General features: G+C 37.2%; 1 long non-coding RNA gene across 1 annotated transcript; it reads right to left on the bottom strand.

The window, feature by feature from the left end:
• Positions 1-836: 836 nt before the first annotated feature.
• LOC150067152 (uncharacterized) lies at positions 837-5,962 on the bottom strand. Its single transcript, XR_016539473.1, has 3 exons — positions 5,827-5,962; positions 2,020-2,160; positions 837-1,005 (listed from the first exon to the last, which is right to left on the bottom strand). It is a non-coding gene; the product is annotated as an uncharacterized LOC150067152 (long non-coding RNA).
• Positions 5,963-11,835: the final 5,873 nt, after the last annotated feature.

The raw sequence follows: 11,835 nt of genomic DNA, 5'->3' as shown, positions 1-11,835 counted from the left end.
GAAAATATTTCAGTCTTTGAGTCTGTCTGGCATCCTCTGTCCAAATGGGAAAGAATAAATACAACCTATGACTATACTGTCTAACTCATTCCTGTGCTCATTTTCCTCCAGCCTTAAAGGATCATGAGTCTCTTGACGTTTAACCCCGGGGTTAATGTTGAATTTCTTTTCTTACTCTCAGACTATTTTCTCTTCCCAATCTTATTTGATTTTTTCTTGAAATTGCATCCACATAATGAAATAAATATATGACGTTCCTTTAGGTATCAAGTGTCAGTAGAAGATGCTATGATATCACATGCTGTTGCATTTTTAATTTTTGTTGTTTGGTTGTTGTTGCTGGTCTTTCTTTTCTTTTCTTTTTTTTTTTTTTTTGCTATTTACTTGTACTACTGACTTAGATTTTATTTGATGCAATATTTTCTTTCCTAGGCTGGTTTCTAAATAAAACCCTGAGACAGTGCCTTATACACTGAAAACAATCAATAAACTAAAAAAATAATAAATTTTGCAAATGGAGCCACTATGTTCTCTAATTTGTTTTGCAACCCACAACAACCACAGGAGTTTGAAGGTTTCTTATGCATGGAAGGAATATTGGTGGAAGCTAAAATACGTGCTAATTGTCTTGGATTTGATCCTTCCCCATTGCATGTGGGTATAGAATTAGAAGATTGTGCCTTATACATAATGAAAATATTATGTTCATTAAGTCAAATACGTGAGACTTTTATCTTTAGATATGTTTTTATTTTTATGAGCAGGTTACATTTTTACGAGGAATAGAAAAGTCACTCTCTCACACCCCTTCCCGCTTAGGGAGGATTCATGTTTTAAATACTCCAGAAAACAGGCGCAGTGATGTTTACCTTCCCAATTCCATTTAAGATGACTTTCATTTTCTCTTATTGTAAAGTCAGACATTGGGTTCCACACATGAGTGGATACTCAGAGTGGAAGTTCCTTGCGTCCTTGATCTTTCTCTGTCATCATGACAAAAGATCTCTAAAAAAAAAGAGCAAAAACGAGGACTAAGAGGATAAAAGAGAGACATTTTAAGAGCTGGAGAGCAGATGGGCAAGTCATAGACAGCCAATGGAGCTGAAGCTTTTCCCTGAGAATAGCAGTGGCTGAGTTTCCAGTTAGTGAATCTCAGGGAAGCTGCAAATGGAGTTCCCCAGTGCCCAGGAGAAAAGGGCAAAGTCCAGCTTGTTTCCTTCACACTGCAGGAGTTCATAGGCTGTACTTGCCAGGCTCTGAGATTTTGCCTAGGAAATGTCTACTTGGGCTGGGGGACATGTACTGGGATAGACTATTCCTCCCCCCTATTTTAATTAGCATTAATTAGATGTTAAAGGAGATTTCATTTTCACAGATATGCATATCATGTACCTTGATTAACCCATCCTTTCCAGTCACTCCTTCCTCCTTCTCAACTCAGCATATGCTGAGGTTTCTCCCAGAGCCATGATTTCTGAGTAGAAGAAGGAAGACTAGGATGAAGACTGGATGGAAGATGAGTGCATTCCTCATTCTACATAGGACAATTGTGCCATAGTAGGTGAACTTATTGTCTTACTTGGTCACTAAGTATAACATGGCGATGAGCATGGATGCCAGGGTGGTAAACTTCTGATAGTTTTATGTACTAACTTGGAGGACATTTTTTTGGATGGGATTTCCATTTAACTTAGTAAAAACCTGGACTAAGCAGATGATTCCCTCTCCCTCTCTCTCTCTCTCTCTCTCTCTCTCTCTCTCTCTCTCTCTCTCTCTCTCTCTCTCTCTCTCTCCCTCTGTGTGTGTGTGTGTGTGTGTGTGTGTGTGTGTGTGTGTGTATCTCCTCTTTCAATTAAAGGGTTGAATAGAACTATAAATGCACCTGTTTTCTGGAATATTTAGATATGCTTTTATCTCATTTAGTATGGACATGATCAGGTGTTTCAGGAACTTGAGGGGTGTATGCCATTGAGGCGTGGAATGAAGGAGATTAGGAAAAGTTAAAATTCGAGTACTCACATGGAGGTATCAGAGCTGCACAAGCCCTCAGATTCTTCATGGGAGAGAGTCACCGACTTCTTGGCCATGAACATGGAAAAAGTAGACTGACATATTTTCTCGTTTGGAATTAGAAGCTTCATTCATTTAAATCATGATGAGCTGGAATCAATCAAGAAAGAGACAAATAAAGCTAATGTGCTAATGGCATACATGAAAGAGAGAGATGGAGGGATGGGGCTAAATAGTTCAGAGACTTCCTCAAGTGTCTATGCAAAAAAACTCAGAAACAATGCAGTAAATGGATGGAACCAGAACTGACCATCTTTTGACTGGATTAAAAACATAGTAAGGTGATTTTGTAGAGTTATTGGTCCAACAAGAAAATAGACAGTGGTCCCATCAATATTTTCTATTTCTGACCTCATCTGGTTCTATGATAAGAGACATCTTTAGAGTGAAGTACTATTTTGTGCAAATATACATCTAAAAATCATTTTCATAATTCATATAATATTTTAGTGAATTGTCACAATTACAAAGTATAGGAATACATTTTGTGTGTGGGGGGGTGGAGTGGTCATGGGGTTTGAACTTGACCTGGGTGCTGTCCCTGAGCTCTTCAGCTCAAGGCTATCACCCTACCCTTGAGCCAAGCCCCACTTCCTATTTTCTAGAGGTTAATTAGAGATAAGAGTCTCAGGTCCTTTTGCGCCTGGGCTGACTTTGAACCTTGATCCTCAGACCTCAGCCTTCTGAGTAGCTAGGATTACAGGCATGAGCCAACGCACCCGGCTAGGAATACATTATTTTAATCTGCTACAATAATGCTGATTTTAATGGATGTAGTCATTCCTTTCTTGTTCTTAGTGTGTGCACTGCTTTAATTTCTTTTCCTCTTAACCATTAGCAAGAGTAAAGAGTTCCTATTATTTCAGGGAGATATTTTATTTCTCTTAATTTGGAATCATGAACACACTTACAGCTACTGTACTACATGTGCCATATCCAAATACTTAATGACAGGGAGTGCTCCAGAACTTCTTCAACAAATGCTTGAGAACTTGAGAGCCCAATCACAGAACCAACTGCATTAATCAGGAACAAAATGATCTAACCTCAAGTTAGATGTAGAAGTTACACTAGAACAAAATTAACGCTCACTCCTACCCCACAAAAAATCATAAATGTGCTCTTTAAATGTTTGATGCCAATACCAATTTCATGCAATCAGGAAGTAGTTTAAAAATAGATTCCTAGGTCATCTGGAAAGAGAGGTAGAAATCACATAAGAGAAAGTAAGAACTTGGGAGATGTCCTGGTATAACTCCTGGCTTTTTGAAGATAAGGTAAGAATATTTATATTTGGAGATGAAGAGACTGAGGTCTGGGTTCACCCAGCTTGTTATTACCAGAGGGAGGTTTAAATCCTATGTTCCAATCCTTGGTTCATATTAGCTAGAGCTAATAATAAAAACATTTTAGAGAAGCAAATTAAATGAGAGTTCAAAAGGGAGAGTCACAGAGAGAATAATTATTATTGTTAAAAGAATAATTTAGGAAACTAAATCTGTATGACCTACCTCAGGAGAACTGAAAGTTTTAGAAAGTAGAGATTTTTTTTTAAAAGACTGGCTTTTGTTGGTGTTTGGAGTATAGCTTAATGGTTGAGTATTTGCCTAGAATGTATGAATCCCTGGGTTCAATTCCACAGTACCACATAAACAGAAAAAAGCTGGAAGTGGTGCTGTGGTTCTAGTGGTAGAGCTCTAGCCTTGAGCTCAGGGACAGTGCCCAGTCCCAGGACTGGCAAAAAAGGATTTTTCTGGATTTGTATTTAATCCTTGGAATTTTTCTTGTATTACTTCAGCAAGTTAAAAAATACTTATAGAAGTTTCATGGGCATCCTGTTTAATACATCTACTTATATTTTTCTTTTTCTTATAATCCTATCACTACTGAATGTTCCCTTGCAAATAGATTGTTGCAAATAGGCTTTTCTTTTTCCATTTAGCCTAAGTATTCTTCATTCTTACTCCACTTGCTATTTGTTCTGTTGGTGTTGCATAGGAGGAGATAGAACAAAGTGACATTTTTTTTGTTTACCAAAATGATTAGAGATAATTTCCTCTTTGTTCTAAATAATTTGTAGTATATTAATCTAAAGCAATGGAGAGGATTTTTTTTTCTATTTTAGAACACATTTCCCAATTGCCCTTTTGCACTTCAAGGGCAAGGTAGGCTTGCAAGACTCAATGTGTCTTGGTCTCAAGAGAAGATAATGTCCAGAACTCTTATCTTTGGGACTGGATGAATCTTATAAGATGAAACAAGAATAAAATGATGTTCTACACAGTGAGAATGTAATGATTCCAGGACTGAAGGAACGATGAAATCATCTCTTTGCCTTGACACTGAATTAGAACAGAGCAAAGGCATTGAATTATAGGAGAGATATTATTGTTTAAATGCAGAAAGCTCATTTCCATTCAGGTGAAAGTGAAGCACCTAAACATTTTTTTTAAAATGAAGGAAAAGAAAGTTCTCAGCTAGGAACCAGTGAGTGACTCATACAGTTCCACCTACTTAGGAAGCTGAAATCTGGGAATCATGATAGGAAGCCAGCCTTACCAGAAAAAAAAAAAAAGAAGGGGAATAGGAAGAAGAGGAGGAGGAGGAAGAAGAAGACAACTGAATAGAATAATCCCATGAATATATTATTTAAAGTTATTTCCTGCCTTTTTCTTGTCCTGTAGTTGTACTTGAACTCAGGGCCTGGGCACTGAGTTTTTCTGTTCAAGGCTAGCACTCTACCACTCAGAGCCACAGTACAGTACCACTTCTGGTTTTCTGGTAGTTAATTGTAATAAAAAGTCTCATGGACTTTCTTGCCCGGTCTGGGTTTGAACTGTGATCCTCAGACCTGCAGCCTCTTAAGTAGCTAGGATTTATTTACATGCTTGACCCACTGGCACCCAGCTTTTTCCCGCCTATTTGACAAGTCTTTGAAGCAAGATAAGCTAGGTAAAAATTTTAGTGTCTTCATGTGACTTTAATTATTTTTGTTTTCCTATCCCCATCAGAAAAATGAAGTCATAATAAAATGTGAAATAAAAACATCAGAAAGGCAATAAGACTTGCATTATGTTATTTTTGTTTAAATTCACAACACATATATTGATATCTGATATATTGATATATATTGATAATTGATATTTTGATATGATATTTTTTTGCCAGTCCTGGGGCTTTGAACACAGGGCCTAAACACTGTCCTTGGGCTTTCTCACGGCTAGAGCTCTACCACTTCAGCCACAGCACCACTTCCAGCTTTTTCTATGTATGTGCTACTAAGGAATTGAACATGGTCTTTGTGAATGCTAGGCAAGCACTCTACAACTCGGCCAAACTCCTGGCCCTTATTGATGCTTTTTTAATATATCATTTTAATTCAGGATATCTCTCTTGAAACTTTTGTCTTGATGAAGTAGAATGGAAACAATTTTGCCTTCTGGACAGATGGAAAAACAAAGGTAAAGGCAGGTTAGCTGATTTTAAATTATAATTTTCTTGCTCTCAGCTCACAGATACCTTTCTACTTAATAATCAATGCTTTTCAAACATACAAATATACACTCTGAACCATATGGAGGCTTACTTTATACTAGAACACTCAAACTGCATTTGTGTCTTTGTTTCTATTTATGCCAAGAAACGGTCAAATAATTTCAAGGCTTGCTGCAGAAACAAAGGCTTGTGGTAGTTGAATCTGAACAAATGTAGAGAGAAATGAGTCAGCACAAGGTAAGAATTGTTATGCACACCTACCTTATGGAGAGCTACTGAACTTGTTCAGAAAGTCAATGTGCTGGAGAGCTCATATTTGACAATAAGTATAATAAATAAGTATCACGCGCTATCCCTGTCCGCAAGGAAGACTCCCGACACAATGCTAGCTTAAGCAGGATCCTTTATTCTTCTTCTCCTCCCCTCCTCCTTCCTCTCTCCAGGCCGCTATATACAGGCAGTGGGCCAATCAACTCATGCCAGCTCGCGCAGGCCCTCCAATCACGGCTTCACACGCTCCAGTCATGCACCCTTCATGCATCCGGCCACGCAGAGACCAGGCTTCCGCTAACAATGGCAGCACTCCCCAAAATGGATGCCGGCCTTCATCCGGTCATGGGGCGGATATCCCTGAGTCACGCAGCCACCAGCACCGCAGGCGGCCCCCCAGTGAAAGGGGGACCCGCACCTCCAGGTCCCGCCACCACGCGGGAGGGACCGGGCTCCCCATAAGTAAGCATTGAGCAAATGTTTTTAGTGTGACTTCAGTAACAATTAGGTTAGACATAAATTGAATTTTTTTGGTTGGTAATGGGTCTTGAACTCTGGGCCTGGGTTTGTAATCCTAGCTACTCAGGAGGCTGAGACCTGAGGACTGTGGTTCAAAGCCAGCCCAGGCAGGAAAGTCTGTGAGACTCTTATTTTCAATGGACCACCAGAAAACTGGAAGTGACGCTTTGGCTCAAGTGTAGAGCACTGGCCTTAGGCTGAAGAGCTCAGGGACATCAGTTGATGAGTGGATCAACAAGATGTGGTATTTATACACCATGGAATTCTAAGCTGCTGTCAGAAAGAATGACATCGCCCCATTTGTAAGGAAATGGAAAGACTTAGAAAAAATCATATTAAGTGAAGTAAGCCAGACTCAAAGGAACATAGGCCCAATAGTCTCCCTCATTTGTCATAATCAGTAGAAACCTTGGGCTCTCCTAGCAGAGATTTACAATAGAACAAAATCTAGAGACATTAGGCCAAATAGTATGACATTAAATATAAAGACCTCCAGGATAAGGAAACAAAAGCCATATAATGAATGACTGTTGTTCTTAATGTACTATGTTATCTCTCATCTCTTTTGCCATCCCTTGGTTATCTCATATTGTTACAAATTTTCACCTCGTTATCTGATATATTTTCTATGTGCTTAATTGGTTATTTGAAATTGGATAGGGAAGGGGGGAAATCAAGATAAGCGGGAGGAGGGTGGGAAGGAAATGGGGACCATGTCATGAGAAAGAGTATCAATGTTTGTGAAGTTATGCACCTTTTTCTGGTGAATATAATGTAACCCTTCTATTAATCACAATAAAAAATTATAAAAAAAAAAAAGAGCTCAGGGACAGTGCGTAGGCTCAGAGTTCAAGCCCCATGACTGACAAATAAGAAAAAATAGGGAAAAAAGAGAGCAAAAAGTAGTAATTTGTAACTGAAGCACAGGAATGGTTAGAGATGGAAAGATCCGTACTTCCTGTGCAAAATTTTGTATCCTATAAGAATATTTACCACTCTGGTGTAAAAAAAAGCCCTCTTCTGAAACCCAAATGAAACTTAATGCACAGAATGGTCCTCATTTTGGTAAAGGAAAATCTGGATTCAGTTTTGGTGTGGCTAGTAGTATTCAAACTGTAATTTGAAGTGGGATAAATCTCAGTAAATCAAATGTCTGAATTAGGAGATAGGTGGTATTTCAGAAGAAAATCAGAGACTCTTATGGTGGAAAATAGAATGTAAGATGCCATTCATGCATATGAAAATAGTAATTGGATTCAGAATAAAAACATTGGCTTAATAAAGTCAGATTTTCTTTCCTTTTCTAGTTGTGTTAATATTTTTGGTTTATAAACGTTGAAGCTCTGTTACTAGGTACATACAAATTTAAGACTACTATGCCTTTTAAAATATGTTGGTGTGAATAACCTCTGAAAATATTCTTGGAGGTTTGTCTGTCAAGAATATCAGATTGCTTTTTATTATTTTATTATTAGAGTGATGTATAGAGGGGTTATAGTTATATTTATAAGGTAGTGAGTACATTAGAGTGATGTATAGAGGGGCTATAGTTATATTTATTAGGTAATGAGTACATTACTTCTTGAACATTATAACCCTTTCCCATCTCCCCCCCCACTTTTCCTCCTCCCACCCCTCCCACATTGTAGAGTACATTTCCAGCATATTGTCTTGTGAATATCACTGTTACACTGGTTCATCATGTTTGTCCTTTGTCTCATCATCTGGTTTTTCCCCCTTTCCTTCCTGGATTCAAATAGACAAATAAATGTATATACAATACACCAGGTGCCAAAGTCAGATACAGCAACAACAGTGGATAGACCTTACGGGAAAGAAAAGAAAAGGAGAGAAAAATAAAATACAAAAAGAGTAAAGAAATACCTTCACATAGTATATTAAAAACACCAACCACAAGGACAGATTTCTTTTTTTTAAAATATGAATTAATTGCCATTTTCATTTTTATTATTAATAGTTTTTTTTAATTTCAATGGATAGAGGGGTTACCGTTTTATTCGCCAGATAGAAGATGCATTGCTTCTCACACATTGCTATCCCTTCTTAAGTTTTTGTCCCCATTTCCCTCCCTCCACCCTCTCCACTCATTTGTCCTCTCGTATTTCAAATAAACAAGTTAATATCTATATTATATACCAGGTAACAAAGTGGGATACTGTAACAACATGAGATTAACCAAAGGACAACACAAGAGAAGAGAGAAAAACATAATGCACAAAGAATAACAGTCACTTATTAAGCTCTTGTTAAGGACATATTTCTTATGAGTACCACTTGTAAATGAACGCACCATTGGTATTCCAACAATATATCAGATTTCTTAAATTTATTTACTTAAATGTTTCTTCTACTATCTTCTAATGTATCTGCTTGCTCAGATTCAAAGAGTACCTCTGGTAGGTACTGTGTAGTGATATAGTTTCTGTTTTTTTTTTTTTCCTTTTGGTTCAGCCTTGGGGTTTGAACTCAGGGCCTGAGTACTAAGTGCTACTATTTAGAGCCACAATGCCACTTGAGGTTTTCTGGCAATTAACAGGAGATGAGTCTTACAGACTTTCTTGCTAGTTTGAACCTCGACTCTCAGATTTCAGCCTCTTGAGTAGCTAGGATTACAGGTGTGCACCAAGTCTGAGGCATGCTGAAACAGTTTTTTTTGAATGATTTGTATACATTTGCTATAGTTATGAACATAGGGTTAACACAAGGACCTTGCTACTTACTTTGCCCTATGTCCCTTATCTCTTTTTTTCTTCCTCCTTGTTTCTCTCAATTACTTTTGGGTGGGCAACTAAATTTATATATTTTAGTATTCCATTTCATTTTTGTTGCTTTTTAGCTATATAAGAATCTAGCAGGCATCCTTATCAAAATTTATCCAGAGTAAAATCTTACCACTTTTATATTTGACTTAATTCACAATTTCTACTTACTTTGTATCCTCTGACTCTTCCCAGTTACTATTTCCTACTTCATAAATTTGTTAAGCTCACAATAATATGATTATATTATCTCCCCTTCATTCATTACGGTGCCACTGCCATATTTCATTTCTATGTACTTAATAACAACAATTACTTTAAAAAATTTTAAAAGGCAAATATCATTAAAGGAAATTAAATAATTAGCTAATTACATAATTATCTTACATTTCCCACATACTTTTCTAACTATAGCTTTACCTGGTATTATTTCCCTTCAACCTTAGTCATCCTTTCTTTTTCTTTTTCTCTTCTTCTTCTTCCTCTTCTTCCTCTTCTTCCTCTTCTTCTTCTTCTTCTTCTTCTTCTTGTTCTTCTTCTTCTTCTTCTTCTTCTTCTTTCTTTTTTGGCTTGTTTATTTCAAGTATACTGTCAAAAATCTTTCTAGCTTAGTTTTTTCAGGAATATTTTAATTTTACTCCATTTGTCAAGAATATACTGGTTGTTATAAAATTCTGGGCTGGCAGGTTCTTTTCAGAATCTTTCTATTATCTCTACCCTTGCTTGTCTCTGATGTCAGCTCAACCATTGTATTTCTGCTCTTTTATGTCTAATACATCTGACTGAATTGGTATGGTTCTTTTTCAGGTGTTCCTTGCTCTGAAGCACTCAGACTTGTGAATTTAATCATCTTATCTACCTCCAGATCCTTTTGCCGTTTCCTTTGACCTTTCAGACTGTGCACTTTCTGCTTGGACTCCATTTCATTACACCATTACTTGGAACATGTTCCAGGGAAGAAAGCTGGAATAAGTATAGACTTTACATAGCTCTGTTTTCTTCCTCCCAATGATTCTAATCTGTATGAAGATTCTTCACTTCTTGGCAAAGAGAATTATTTCATAAATTTTGGTCAGTATTGGCACTAGTTGTGAGAGCAAAAAAGAGTTAGAAATAAGCTTTCTGTTATCACCAGTAATAAATTCGTAATTTCACCCTCATGGGACAATCTCACATCTAACTCTAAAGGAATTTCTGCTGTATATTTAATTTATCTCCAGGAAAACATCTGGATTAAAAAATATTCCACTTTCTTTTCAGGCTATCATAAAGGAACCCCATCAAGATGCCGTCCCACTTTTGAAAGTTCTCATGAAATTCTTTTCTTATTATAAAAGCCCCAAATGACCTATGTATTTGACAAATTAGAGCATTTGTTGGTGGCAGAAATAATATGCTAAGCTATAGAGCTTTTTAGTTTTCCAGGAAAGCTTTTAGGTTAAAAATTTATAAGTGGATTGGAACATCTTACCTCCATAGTTGTCAGTAGCTCTACTGAGAGCTACTAAGTGCCCTTTGAACAGGTAAAACAAATTTCAGTAAGAAAAGTAGTGCTTATTTGTAGTTGCATCTACATTATTTGGTAACACATATACCAATGTTTTGGGATCAGATAAGTCATTTTTATATCACAGTTCACAAATGGAGAACAATTTTGCCCCAGAACAGATAATGCCCCTATTCTTTTTTTCATATAATTTTTATTGTAATTAATAGAAGGGTTACATTATATTCGCCAGATAGAAGGTGCATTACTTCACAAGCATTGATACCCTTTCTCATGTTTTGGTCTCCATTTCCCTCCCCCACCCTCGCCCCTTATCTTGTTTTCCCCCTTCCTTATCCTATTTCAAATAACCAGATAAACATATGTACAATATATCAGATAACAAGGTAAAATGCTGTAACAATATGAGGTAACCAAGGGACAACAAAATACATGAGAGATAACAGTACATTAAGGACAACAATCACTCATTATATGGCTTTTGTTTCTATATCCTGGAGGTCCTTTCATTTAGCATCATTTTACATGGCCTTATGTATTTTGGTTTTGCGCTGTTGTAAATCTCTGCTAGGAGAGCCCAAGGTTTCTACTGATTATGACAAATGAGGGAAAACATTGAGCCTATGTTCCTTTGAGACTGGCTTGCTTCACTTAATATGATTTTTTCTAAGCTTTCCATCGACATGGGGCAATGTCATTCTTTCTGACAGCAGCATAGAATTCCATTGTATAAATACCACATCTTGTTAAGCCACTCATCAACTGAGGGGCATCTGGGTTGGTTCCATTTCTTTGCTATGGTAAGTAGTGCTGCACTGAACATCGTTGTGCTAGTGGATTTAGTATGTCCTTGTTTTTGGACGATTGGGTAAATGCCAAGTAGTGGAATTGCTAGGTCATAGGGGAGTTCTATGTTTAGTCTTTTGAGGAACTGCCATACTACTTTCCACAGTGGTTGAGTGAGTTTGCACTCCCACCAACAGTGTAGCAGTGATCCCTCCTGGCCACATCCCCAACAACATCTGTTGTTATTAGATTTTTTGATCATGGCCATTCTAACTGGAGTGAGGTGGAATCTTGGAGTGGTTTTGATTTGCATTTCTTTTATGTATGCCCCTAATCTTACCCATAATTTATATAGATGATGAGATGTGGGAGTTTGAAACATATGGTAGTTGGAGTGGGTCTCATATG

The sequence above is a fragment of the Megascapheus bottae genome, chromosome 2 (assembly GCF_031878675.1).
Source record: "Megascapheus bottae isolate mThoBot1 chromosome 2, mThoBot2.hap1, whole genome shotgun sequence".
In the NCBI taxonomy this organism is placed as follows: domain Eukaryota; kingdom Metazoa; phylum Chordata; class Mammalia; order Rodentia; family Geomyidae; genus Megascapheus; species Megascapheus bottae.
The sequence above is the reverse complement of the archived record's forward strand: the minus strand, read 5'-3'. Positions and strand labels throughout refer to the sequence as shown.